This window comes from Mus caroli, chromosome 10, assembly GCF_900094665.2.
Source record: "Mus caroli chromosome 10, CAROLI_EIJ_v1.1, whole genome shotgun sequence".
NCBI lineage: Eukaryota > Metazoa > Chordata > Mammalia > Rodentia > Muridae > Mus > Mus caroli.
In genome coordinates this window covers 100088490-100100974 of record NC_034579.1, presented here as the reverse complement: position 1 = coordinate 100100974, position 12485 = coordinate 100088490, and the positions used below count along the sequence as shown (strand labels likewise).

Below are 12485 nucleotides of genomic sequence, written 5' to 3'. Positions count from 1 at the left end.
TCCCTCCCTCCCTCCCTCCCTTCTTTCCTTCTCTCTCTCTCTTTCTTTCTTCCTTTCTTTCTTTCCTGATGTCTTAGTTATTTCTCTATCGTTATGATAAAAACCATGATGTCCTTGGTCTTATATTTAAATACTTAGTTCTTAGTTGGTGGAACACTATGGAAAAGGTTAGGGTTTTGGAGTAGATGTGTTACCAGGAGCAAGGCTTTGAGATTTCAAAAGACTATGGCATTCTCAGTTTTTTTTTTCTCCCTGCCTCCTACTTGTAGATAAGGATGCATGTTGGTAACTATTGAAGGCCCATGTACTATGTGTGGCTTCCTGCCTACTCCACAATCTGTAACATGATGGTGTTATACTCTCACCCTCAGCAACCATCAGCCCCTGTGGTGGTTTGTATATGCTTGGCTTAGGGAGTGTTACTATTAAGAGGTGTGGCCTTGTTGGAGAATTATGTCACTCTGGGGGTGAGCTTTGAGACCCTCCTTTGTAGCCACATGGGAAGCAGTCTTCATCTGTCTGCTTTTGCATTGACAAGTAGAACTTTTGGCTCTTCCAGCCTCACATCTACCTGGATGCCACCATGCTTCCCACCTTGCTGATAATGGACTGAACCTCTGAATCTGTAAGACACCCCTGGTTAAATGTTGTCCTTTATAATACTTGCATTGGTCATGGTGTCTGCTCACAGCAATGGAAATCCTACCTAGAAAAGAAGTTGGAACCAAGAGTGGGATATTACTGTGATAGGCCTGAACATGCTTTTGTTTGGAAGACTTTGGATTTGTAAAGTGGTAGAGTGCTTTAAGTAGAGGCCAATGGGCTATTGTAGCAGGAATATGGAAGACTTTGGTGTTGAAGGTGAGGTGAACTGTGGAAACCTGGATCTAGAGGTTTCAGAGGAGAAGGATTTTAGTGTGTGTCTTGAAACTTTTGTGTGATATTTTGATGAAGAATGTGGCTGGCTTTACCCTTGTCTGAAGAGTCTGCCTGAAGTTAAGGTGAAGAGAGTCAAACTAACTGTATTGACAATAGAGGTCTCAAAACAATCCAGTTTAGATTCTTTGCTGTGGTTTAATTTCATAAAGAATGTTTGGAGGAAGTGCAGTAGCAAGTTGAGGAAGGAAAAAAGTACAAAATGTGTAGTTTATGTAATAAAAGGGCACCAGGAGCTGAATACTATGTTCAGGGAGATAAACAGACTAACCTTGGGGCAAGAGAGAGTAGTAACCTTGGGCCAAGATCCTACCCAGCTAAGCTTATTTTTTATGTGATTGCATTTGAACAAGGAATAGTTATAGCATTCTTATCTGGTTATTGTTTTCATTTGGACTTCTAAGTGGAATGAATTACAATCCAGAAACTGAGAGCACACATGTGAACCTAATCTTGAGGCTAGAGGACACTGTGTTTTGATCTGGATCTTGAGAAATAGTGGTCATGAAAAGTGGGCAATACCTTCTCCTAGCGGCCTACATAAGGACTTTGGAAGAGGGAAGTCCTTCTCTTCTTTGCCTGTTTGCACTTATTTGCCAGCACATCTGTTGGAACCTATTTCGTCAGATTCTAGCTTATACAGAAGACCAGGTGAAACACCTAGCCTTGTGGAACTGAGAAACTACTAGATCCTTGGCTTTCCCATTCATAGCTACACCATTGTTGGAACGACTGTAACTCGTTCCAATAGTTTCCTTTAATGTATAGAGACATTCCATAATTTCTGTGACTCTAGTGAACCATGACTAATATAGCTCCCAAATCAGTGTTTTATTTTATAAGTAGCCTTGGTCCTGGTGTTCTGTCCTGACAAAACAAAAATGTCTAAGACATCATTAAACATTTAACTCATAACATAGCTGAAGTGCTATGTGTTAAGTAATGAAAATTAATATAATTAGTAAAGTAAGGAGAAAAATGAACACAAATGCAGGCCCTTGAACTCACATTTATAGAAATGTATAATTAAACTTATTGGGCACAGGGATGGTGAGGGTGAAGAATTGAAATGATCCAGACTTACAATTCCATCATGGAGCTAAGAATTGCTTTTAACCAGAACCCTGGAGCTCTTGTCTCTAGCTGCATATGTATCGAAAGATGGCCTAGTCGGCCATCAATGGAAAGAGAGGCCCATTGGACTTGCAAACTTTATATGCCCCAATATAGGGGAATGCCAGGGCCAAAAGAATGGGAATGGGTGGGTAGGGAAGTGGGGGGCGCTATGGGGGACTTTTGGGATAGTATTGGAAATGTAATTGAGGAAAATATGTAATAAAAATAAATAAATAAATAAATAAATAAATAAAAAAAAAAGAGATGTGACAGTACTGGCAAGAGAGGAGTTCCATGGTTAAACAACAATATAAAGCAATAACAAAAATCTAACCAGAGGAGGTGATCTGAATGAAAAATGTTCCCCTTAGCCTCATATGTAACCAAGGACTTTTCGACCTGTGCCCCAGTTTTTGAAATAGCTACTCTGAGACTTAATTATATATGAATAAATACCTAGGCCATAAGCTTGGCCTTGTTCCCAGACTATCTCATAACTTAATTAACCTATTTATTCTATTCTATGAGTGTCACATGGCTGGTTACCTATTTTCGATTGCATGTATCACCCCAGAGTTAGATATGATTTTTTTTCGCAACTAACTCTATCCCAGAGTCCCTTCTCCCTACTGGAACTCCCACCTCTTATTTTCTGACTCAGCTCATTGGCCAATTGACAAGTGATGCTTCTACATACTACACAAGACACTCTCTCTACACTCATGCATTTGAATATTTGGTTTGGATCTTTATGAAAGGATTAGGAAGTATGGCCTTATTTGACGAGGCATGTCACTGGAAGCAAATCCTGAGACTTAGACTCCTGCCATTCCTAGCTTCTTTCTGTCTGACTCTGTGGATCAAGATGTGAGTCCTCAGCTGTCCTTTCCTTCTGCCATTATGGACTCTAATACTCTACAGTCATAAGCCTAATTAGACACTTTGAAAAATACATTGCCTCCATTATGTTGTTCTATTATAGCAATAGAAAAGTAACTAAGATACTAGAACAATGAAAAGGAAGAAGGGACGTTAGGTAGTGAATATATATGATTAGAGCCACTGAAATATACTGTTTTAAGAATATTGTGTCTAAAATGCAAAGTGTTTGAAAATATGATATGGTTATATTACTTATTACTCCAATGGGTTTTAAAAATAACCACATTAAAAGTTATGAAACCTGATGTCCAATTTTCTTCATGCACTTTCTAACTTCAATCTGCCATCCCCTCCCCTCAAAACAAAACCAAATTATAGAAGTCTGTTGTGCCTCAGTTTAAAGATTACCTCCACAGACATCTTTGCTCATTTTAACTGCATGGCAGAATGGAAAACTTGAATCAGTTCTGTTATTTCCATCTTTACACAACGTGTTCAATACTTGGAAGAAAAAAAATAATCAGTAGTCAACCAAAGTCAGTCCTTCCTTGTTCAGAATCCAAAATCTCTGGAACCTTCATGTCATCTTTAAATATATATTTTAATCCAGCTCTAATAAATTTCAATTCATTTCAAAGCCATTTTAAACATTCGAACTTCTACATTCAGGGTAATAGAGAAAATTCTTTAAAACCCAGGAGCCATGATTGAAACTTTCTGTTATTAAACTTACAGAGTTTAGGCCTACAGACTGTGCCCACGTGTTCTGCATATGTTTCTTTCTGTTCACAATTGTCCTTTTTTGGGGACATGAAAAAGCAGTCTTTGAGATATTTCCCATCTGGTGTTCTCTTGCACCTATGCAGCATGAGCCAGTGCTGGGTCTTCCCTTTAAAACCATGCTTCCTGCACAGGAGGTTGTCCCGTGTATGTATCATAGATTGCGTAGTTCCCAAAGTGAGAAGATTATGAATTCTTTCACCATAAAGGAAAGGGTAAGTGTTTAAACAGTTAGATGTTTAACCTGACTGTATCAGTACACAATGTTTGCATGTATTGAAATATCATATGGAGTCTAGTTAGTAAGCACAATGTGTGTGCTCTTATATAAATGAAAATTAATTCAAATTTTAAAAGTAACTTTACTAGTTGATTTTGAAATGATAGCCAGTGTGCTTTTTCCTGTTTTTTTTAAAATCACATTCTTCCCTAGAACTCTCTAAAAATATTTTGCTTCTGAAGCTGCTTTAGATAAATAAGCATTCTATTACTTTACGATATTTTATATCATTTCTTTAGCTTTTATATTCTTGGAAACTCAGCTCACACTTCTGCCTGCCACCATTTGCATCCTTCCTTGGCACTGTGTTCTCTCCTTGTTCTCTGTAAGTGCATTTCTCTCTGGCCCCTCCTTGCCATTCCGTTAGGCTTTCTCCTCTTGGCTATAAACATCGATCCTGTGTGATAACCCCTGACCTCAAGACTTCTGTTGATAATTTTACTGTGTTCAGCTCTTTCACACCATCCCATTTCATTCTCTAAGCACTTAGATATTTCCTGGATGTAAGTAGATATCCTCACTTGGTACTCCATCTCCACTTAGTCTGAAACATGCCAGGTCCACCCTTCTCCCTTTGAATCCATGCTTTGTGATTGATATCATTTGGCAGACAGTTATTAAAGATGAAAACCAAGTCCTATTCTTACACCTTCTTTCCTTCTACTTCCCTGAATCCATCAATTACCTTGTCTGTACTCTATAATGAACATTTATTAGTTTATTTTTAACCACAGGTCTCACAGCAATAATTCAGGAAATAACCATCATATTGTAGGAATCTATAAAGTCTCTTCAATTATTTTACCTTTTGTGTTTTGAGCACAAAGTATTTCATAAGTCCTGTATTAATGGGTTGGAGCCCAGAATGGCACATGGGAGATGCTATGGATATTTAGGTTGTATGCTGTAATGAGTGATTGTTGGAAGTGTGCCCTTTGGAGGGTTATCGAATTCCAATATCATCCTGTCTCTCTGTAGCTCTTTCTACCTTATCTTCCTAGTATAATGTGCTACCCTGCTTAGAGACTCAAAAATCTCGGGTCTGCATATTTTTAAACTCTAAATTCCAGATCCCTGAGCTGAAATAAATATTTGTGTTTACATGTTTAATTCCTCAGTTATCTTGTTTTAGAAGCTGAAGCTGACTAATGATACAACATCATTCTTAGGACACATCTAAGTCAATGGGCCTTAACAAGTGTGCATATTTGGTATTCTTTCCTGGCATTTCTTACCATCTCATATCCTCATGGTGAAGTGTTGCCAGATCCACTCAGAACTGCTTTGATATTCTCAGCTAGATGACACAGACAATGAGGACTAGAGATTTGTCACACGTTGTCATCTGAGTAGAAGTGGGAGAAAGTTATAATTCTCAAATTATTAACACCTAGTGTTCAGGGATGTCAGACTGGGTATAAAACAGAGGAAGCTGAGGACCTACTCTTTGTCTGTGTATTTCCTTTCTGTTTTGTTTTATACACTGTATTTTTTTTAAAAAAATTTTATTAGATATTTTCTTCATTTACATTTCAAATGCTATTCTGAAAGTCCCCCATACCCTCCCCCATCTCCCTTACCCACCCACTCCCAATTCTTGACTCTGGTGTTCCCCTGTACTGGGGCAAATAATGTTTGCAAGACCAAGGGGCCTCTCTTCCCAGTGATGGCCGACTAGGCCATCTTCTGCTACATACGCAGCTAGAGACACGGGTTCTGGGGGTACTGGTTCATATTGTTGTTCCACCTATAGGATTGCAGACCCCTTCAGCTCCTTGGGTACTTTCTCTAGCTCCTCCACTGGGGGCCCTGTGTTCCATCCAATAGATGACTGTGAGCATCCACTTCTATATTTGCCAGGCACTGGCATAACCTCACATGAGTCAGCTATATCAGGGTCCTTTCAGCGAAATTTTGCTGGCATATGCAATAGTGTCTTGGTTTGGTGGCTGATTATGGGATGGATCCCCAGGTCGGGTAGTCTCTGGATGGGCAATCCTTTTGTCTTAGCTCCAAACTTTGTCTCTGTAACTCCTTCCATAGATATTTTGTTCCCTATTCTATGGAGGAATGAAATCTCCACATTTGGTCTTCCATCTTCTTGATTTTCTTGTGTTTTGCAAATTGTATCTTGGGTATTCTAAGTATCTGGACTAATATCCACTTATCAATGAGTGCATATCAAGTGACTTCTTTTGTGATTGGGTTACCATACACTGTATTTATGCTGTGAATTTGATAGGCAGAAATTACCTTTGATTCTTGAGCCTTAAATTTCTCTTTGATGTAGAATTATTTTCTGTATTAATAATGGTCTGTTACATAACATTGCTGTTAACAAGGTATTATTTTCAAGGTGTGATGAAATCTAATGCTCTATGTGTAGGTTTCAACATGTGCATATTAAAGAAATAGGAAAATATATCACATTCCCAGATGGCGAGCACATAAATATACAGAAATATGAGATTGAACTAATTTTCTGTGAAATATAGTATGGAGTTCACATTAATCGAAATGTGTTGAACGCACACAGATTATTGAAGTTGAAGTTATTTCAAGCTTGAATCAAATGAATTGAATAACTCTTAATTACACTGCCTGCAAATGTATAGTAATAAAATGACTAAATATTGATAGAAACTCACATGTGAAGAAAGCACAAATGAGAAAAATTATTATCAGTGATGATATTTACTTCTTTACTGGAGGAAATTACTTTACAAGAAGAAACATTACAGCAAATGTTTCAGAGTCACATAACTGTTGTAAGTGTAATACTTTACAAGTTTTCTTCCAAAATGAAAGTGTCATTCTTAAATATTCATTATTTTCTGCTTTAGAAAAACAATAGTAAACATCCCTCTTGAATACATATGATATGATGCTGTTAGAAAATTGTTATTTTTCTTTGTTTAATAACATGTCCATTTCTGCTGTTGGAAGATAGAAGACCTATATTAACACTGATGTAATAGTGTATCATGTTTCTTGAAACTCATTTTAATGTTGAATATAGTAAAGTCCTACTGTCTTCAAAAATGACTTTTATAGAAGTGTATGTTATAAGAACAAATGCACATGCCAAAAATATTAGACAGTTTTGTCTTTTTAAAATTTTTAAAATTTTATTATTTTTATTTTTTATGATTTTTTATTGTTCTCTTTTTTTTTAGATATTTTCTTTATTTACATTTCAAATGTTATACCCTTTCCTAGTTTTCCCTCCAAAAATCCCTTATCTCCTCCCCCTTCCCCTGCTCCCCAACCCACCCACTCCTGCTTCCTGGCCCTGGCATTCCCCTATACTGGGCATAGAACCATCACCAGACCAAGGGCCTCTCATCCCATTGATGACTGACTAGGCCATCCTCTGCTACATATGCAGGTAGAGTCCTGGGTCCCACCAGGTGTTTTCGTTAATTGGTGGTTTACTCCCAGGGAGCTGTGGGGTACTGGACAGTTTTGTCTTAATTTTAGATATTAAATATTTTTTAAAATAGTGAGGGTTCATAGATATTTATCTGAATACTCAGTTGATACATGGCCAAATAAAAATCAATCATGAAAAATGAACACATGTGGAACCATTCCCTGGGGTGAAAGGATGCATGATCAATGATCAGTATATGATCTGAAATAAAACAAAGGTATTTTCAGTAATTAAATATTATACCCAGAAGGTCTTCTGTCCCCAAAGGTAGTAATATGATTCTTCAAGTACTATTTGTTAAGTTGTACTTTTGTCATAGATTGTTGATTAAGATTGCTTGTGTGTAGCTGTAATAAAGCACTCTCACTTAAAGCAACTTGGAGAGAAGAGGATGACAGCTTCTTAGGCTGTTATCCATCAATGTGGGAATTCAAGGCAGGAACGCAAAGCCACAGACTGAAGGAGACCGTGGAGGAAGGTTGCTCACTGGATTGCTCCCCATGACTTACTCAGCTTGCTTGTTAGTACCCAGGACCACCTGCCTAAGGGTTAAACCTTCCACAGTAGGCTGGCGCCTTCTATATCAATCATCAATAAAGAAAATGTCCAACAAGCAAGCCCACAGGCCAATCTAATGGATGCATCCCTCAAGTAAGGTTGTCTTTTCCCAGATGATTTTACTTAGGGTCAAGTTGGAAAAAAAAAATTAAGCAGATCCCCATTGGATAAAATAATATATTTATTCTCTTTTTGATAAATTTCTTTTATTTTTTTATTTGAAGTTTATAAACACTTCAAAACTCTGAATGTGCAGTAGCACTGGCATATCTTTGGTATTAAATTTTCAATTGCACTGCTTTATATGAGCCATCATAAACCCTTAGATGGCTGGGGTTTCCTGATTGTTTATACTCGGTTGTTCACTATTGCTTACACATATTTTAAAAATAATTTTATTTGCATTTGAGACAAGATTACTGAGTGCTTTGTTCTGGACCTTCCTTAAAAATTGACTCTAGATTTTATTTTATTTTACTTTATTTCATTTATTTATTTATTTATTTTTGAGACAGGGTTTCTCTGTGTAGCCCTGGCTGTCCTGGAACTCACTCTGTAGACCAGGCTGTCCTCAAACTCAGAAATCTGCCTGCCTCTGCCTCCCAAGTGCTGGGATTAAAGGCATGTGCCACACTTCCTGGCTAGATTTAATTTTATTAAGAAATATTAAATTGATAGAATTGAAAGAGTTCTAAAATGGCGAACCATACAGTGAAGGATTCCCATAGCATCCATGGCACCAACCCTCAGTATATGGTAGAGGAGATCATCTGGACATGAATCTATGAATCAAAGTACTGGAAAGAACAGTGTTTTGGACTTAGAGCTGAACTTCCAGTGGACAAAGCCATGGAGTTAAAGTTCGTGGGTGGTGTGTATGGTGGAAACATAAAGCCAACTCCTTTTTTTGTGTTTAACCTTGAAGATGCTTCAAATTCAACCTGAGAAGGATATCATTGTTGAGTTCATAAAAAATGAAGATTTCAAGTATGTCCGGATGTTGGGGACACTTTACATGCGGCTGACAGGAACTACAATTGATTGCTATAAGTACTTGGAGCCTTTGTACAATGACTATGGAAAAATCAAGAGCCAGAACCGAAATGGAGAGTTTGTACTAATGCATGTAGATGAGTTCATTTATGAACTACGACACAGTGAGAGAGTCTGTGATATCAATTTGCTCCGGCTACAGAAACGGTATGTACTGGAAGAAACTGAGCAACTGGAGCCTCAAGTTAGTGCTCTAGAAGAGGACATGGATGACGTGGAGTCTATTGAGAAAGAGGAGGAAGAAGATGAGAAGCTGGAAAGAGTGCCATCACCTGCCCATCAAAGAAGCTACAGAGACTTGGACAAGCCAAGACGCTCACCTGCACTGTGCTACCGGAGGAGCCAGAGTCGTTCTCCCAGAAGGCGGTATAGATCCCCTAAAAGATGAAGTCCTTCTCCCCGAAGAGATAGGCATAGGACCAAGAGTCCACGACACCATCGAAGCAGGTCTAGAGACAGACGACACAGATCCCGCTCTAAATCCCCAGGCCACCACAGTAGTCACAGACATAGAAGCCACTCAAAGTCTCCTGAAAGGTCTAAGAAAAGCCACCAGAAGAGCTGGAGAGGAAATGAGTAATGGATTCTCTTGATTTTAATCCAAATGACCTCCTGTGGATATGAGAGCATCTGTTTAAGTGGAATGATCAAGATCTCTTCAGGCATCTATGAGTGTTTTGGGTTTTTTAAAATCAACTTCTTGTTTTGTTGGGTTTTGTTTTTATTTTAATATAACAGAGGTGCTAAGTTCTGTATCTCTTTGGTTTACAACCAACAGCTTTGAAGAGTGTTTTTAACCAAATCAAGGTCAAATTTTGGCCTAATCAACTATGGTTATTCATATTTAACAGGATCAAGAAGACCCGGGAATTTGAGAGGTTCCTGAGTAAAAAGATGTGATCCTTTCATTTATAATTAAACCTACGAAGTTCTCAAAAAAAATAAAGAAATATTAAATTATACATCACAAAGTAACATGTATTAAATCAATATATATTGACTTATTATGAACTAATGTATTATGAACTAATACATTTTCATAAGCTATTTTGTTAGAAACCAAATAGCTCACTCTAAATACTTCTTCTTGTGTATTTTTCCTGTTAGCAACCTATTTAAAATTTCAAATTACAATAAAAAAATAGAGAGACACTTGATTTTGAAACTATTTAAAAGGGAGTATCTGTATGTTTCTCATGTAAACATTTGTTTTGTACCAATGCTAGTGTTTGCATAGTACCAAATGAAAGCCAACAGGAAGTTCAAACATATTCCATCTAGTGCTTGCACAGAACTCTTACATCTTAATTTGATGGCATGTCAGTCAAAGCAGTGATTGACAGTGAAGTTGCTTACAGCAGCTAAGCACATATAATAAATAGGTGAAGTAGGTAGTCAACAGAAAAATCAGCTACTGATGTCTATCATATCTTTTTTATAGTTATGAAACTATGACGTAAGATCCCAGTAGAAGCATACACACACACACACACACACACACACACACACACATACACACAGAGTACTTTTTCTACTTTTTGTAGAAAGTATTTTAAATTTAAATGATATAATATATAATATTTATATTAAATGCCCTCAGGAATAATAAGTAATAGCTCAAATGGCCATCAGTTGATTGATATCCTTTAGAGCACAGGCCTTGTATTAGGAAACTTTCCTACTTTTTAGAGAAATCCCCAGGTTCTCTGAATTTGTATAATATCTTAGTCTATTTAGTCTATCACAAAATATTTGAATCTGGGTAGCTTATACAGAACAATGTGAGGAAGAAAAGATCACATAGTGGACAGGAAATAGGATAGATTCATAGCTTGGTTGATTTCTTTTTATAGCAGTCTGCTCTCACAAGATCCGACTTATATCCCACGAGAACTACTTTTATCCCTGCCAACAGTGATGTTCATAATGGCCTCATTTTCTCATCTGAGACCTCAACACTTAAAAGATCTGTTACAACTCAAAAAAAAAAAAATAGTGACCTATTCCTGGTACTAGGTGTCTTGTTTGATAGCATATAATTTCTAGTCTGGCCTGTCTCCCCAATTATATGGCAATGCCATTTAAATTTGTAAAATTTTCTTCCTAGGAATTTTAGCAAGCTTCTCTGTTAGTAGATTTTCATCATTTTTCTGCCTTTAGCTTTTTGTCACTGGTCAGGGACAGGACAAAATGCCATTGGTTTGTGTTACCATTATGAATTAAAGGGAAGCTCACACAATGTCTGGAGCCCTTGATGTCCTACAGATGAAGGAAGAGTATGTCCCCAAGTTCCTTGCCACAGAAACCCACTTACATGGCACCAACTTTGACGTCAAGATGGAACCCTATGTCTACAAAATAAAAATGATGTTATATAGTTCACAAATCTGAAGAGAATGTTGGAAAGGTATTGGTCAAGGTGAAGCCATTCTTGCTGTTCAGAACCTTGCTCATCTCCACACTGGTCAGAGAGCTGTGCTGAGGTTTACTGCTGCAATGGGATCCACTCCAATTGCTTGCAGCTTCAGACCTGGGAATTCACTAACCAAATTCATGCAGCCTTCAGAAAGTCACGACTTCTAGTGACTTTCTAGAGCCTAGGCCTGAACACCACTCTGTCAAACAGGCCTATTATGTCAACCTGCCCACCATTTCTCTGTGTAACAGGTTCTCCTTTGTGCCATGTATGGCCATTGCTATTCCAGGCAACAAGGGTGCTCATTCAATGGATCTAAGGTGGTGGTTGTTGGACCATGTAGTTCTCAGCATCTATGTCATGATCTCCCATAAGTACCCATGGGATGTTATGCCTCATCTTTACTACTATAGATAGCGGCTATGCTGCTGAGAAGATTATGTATAAGGAGGAATAACAGGGTGAATGGACTGCATTAGTTCCTATGTTCACTGATGCTCAGTCAAAGGTGGTCTGAGTGTGTGCATGTGCCCTCCATGCCTAGCCTACAGTGTGCACTGAACACAGGAGTGGCCATCTAGCCACTGAGGACTGGAGAATAGCTTCCACTGCACAGATCATTCAGTGGATTGGAATTACCCAAGACTGGTCCTGAGCACCATTGATGACTCGTGAGGAAAGAGAAATAGGATAGAAGGAAAATAATGTTTTTATAAGCTGTGTGGTGGTGGTGGTGGGGGAAGCGAGCCTTTAGAATTATTCAACCTTCCCTTACTTTATCCTGTTCTTCCATCTCCTACATCTTTAATCCTCCTACTATGATATTTCTTTATATCCCTTTATAATAACACTATATTCTAATACCCTCTCCACAGTGGTCCCTTATGGTCTTCCTAACTTCTGTAGATATTCTAAGTGAAGCACATATCTAAAGCTTAAAAGAAAATATCCACATATAGGAGGAAACACACAGTGTTTGTCTTTTGGAATCTGGGTTACCTCACTTAGGATGTTTTTTTTTTTTTCTTTCT

General features: G+C 37.9%; 1 protein-coding gene and 1 pseudogene across 1 annotated transcript in view; both read left to right on the top strand.

The window, feature by feature from the left end:
- The window catches only part of Acss3 (acyl-CoA synthetase short chain family member 3), a 182267-nt gene that overhangs the window by 51066 nt on the left and 118716 nt on the right, over nucleotides 1–12485 (top strand). The window lies entirely within an intron of this gene.
- LOC110303489 lies at nucleotides 8641–9990 on the top strand (annotated as a pseudogene).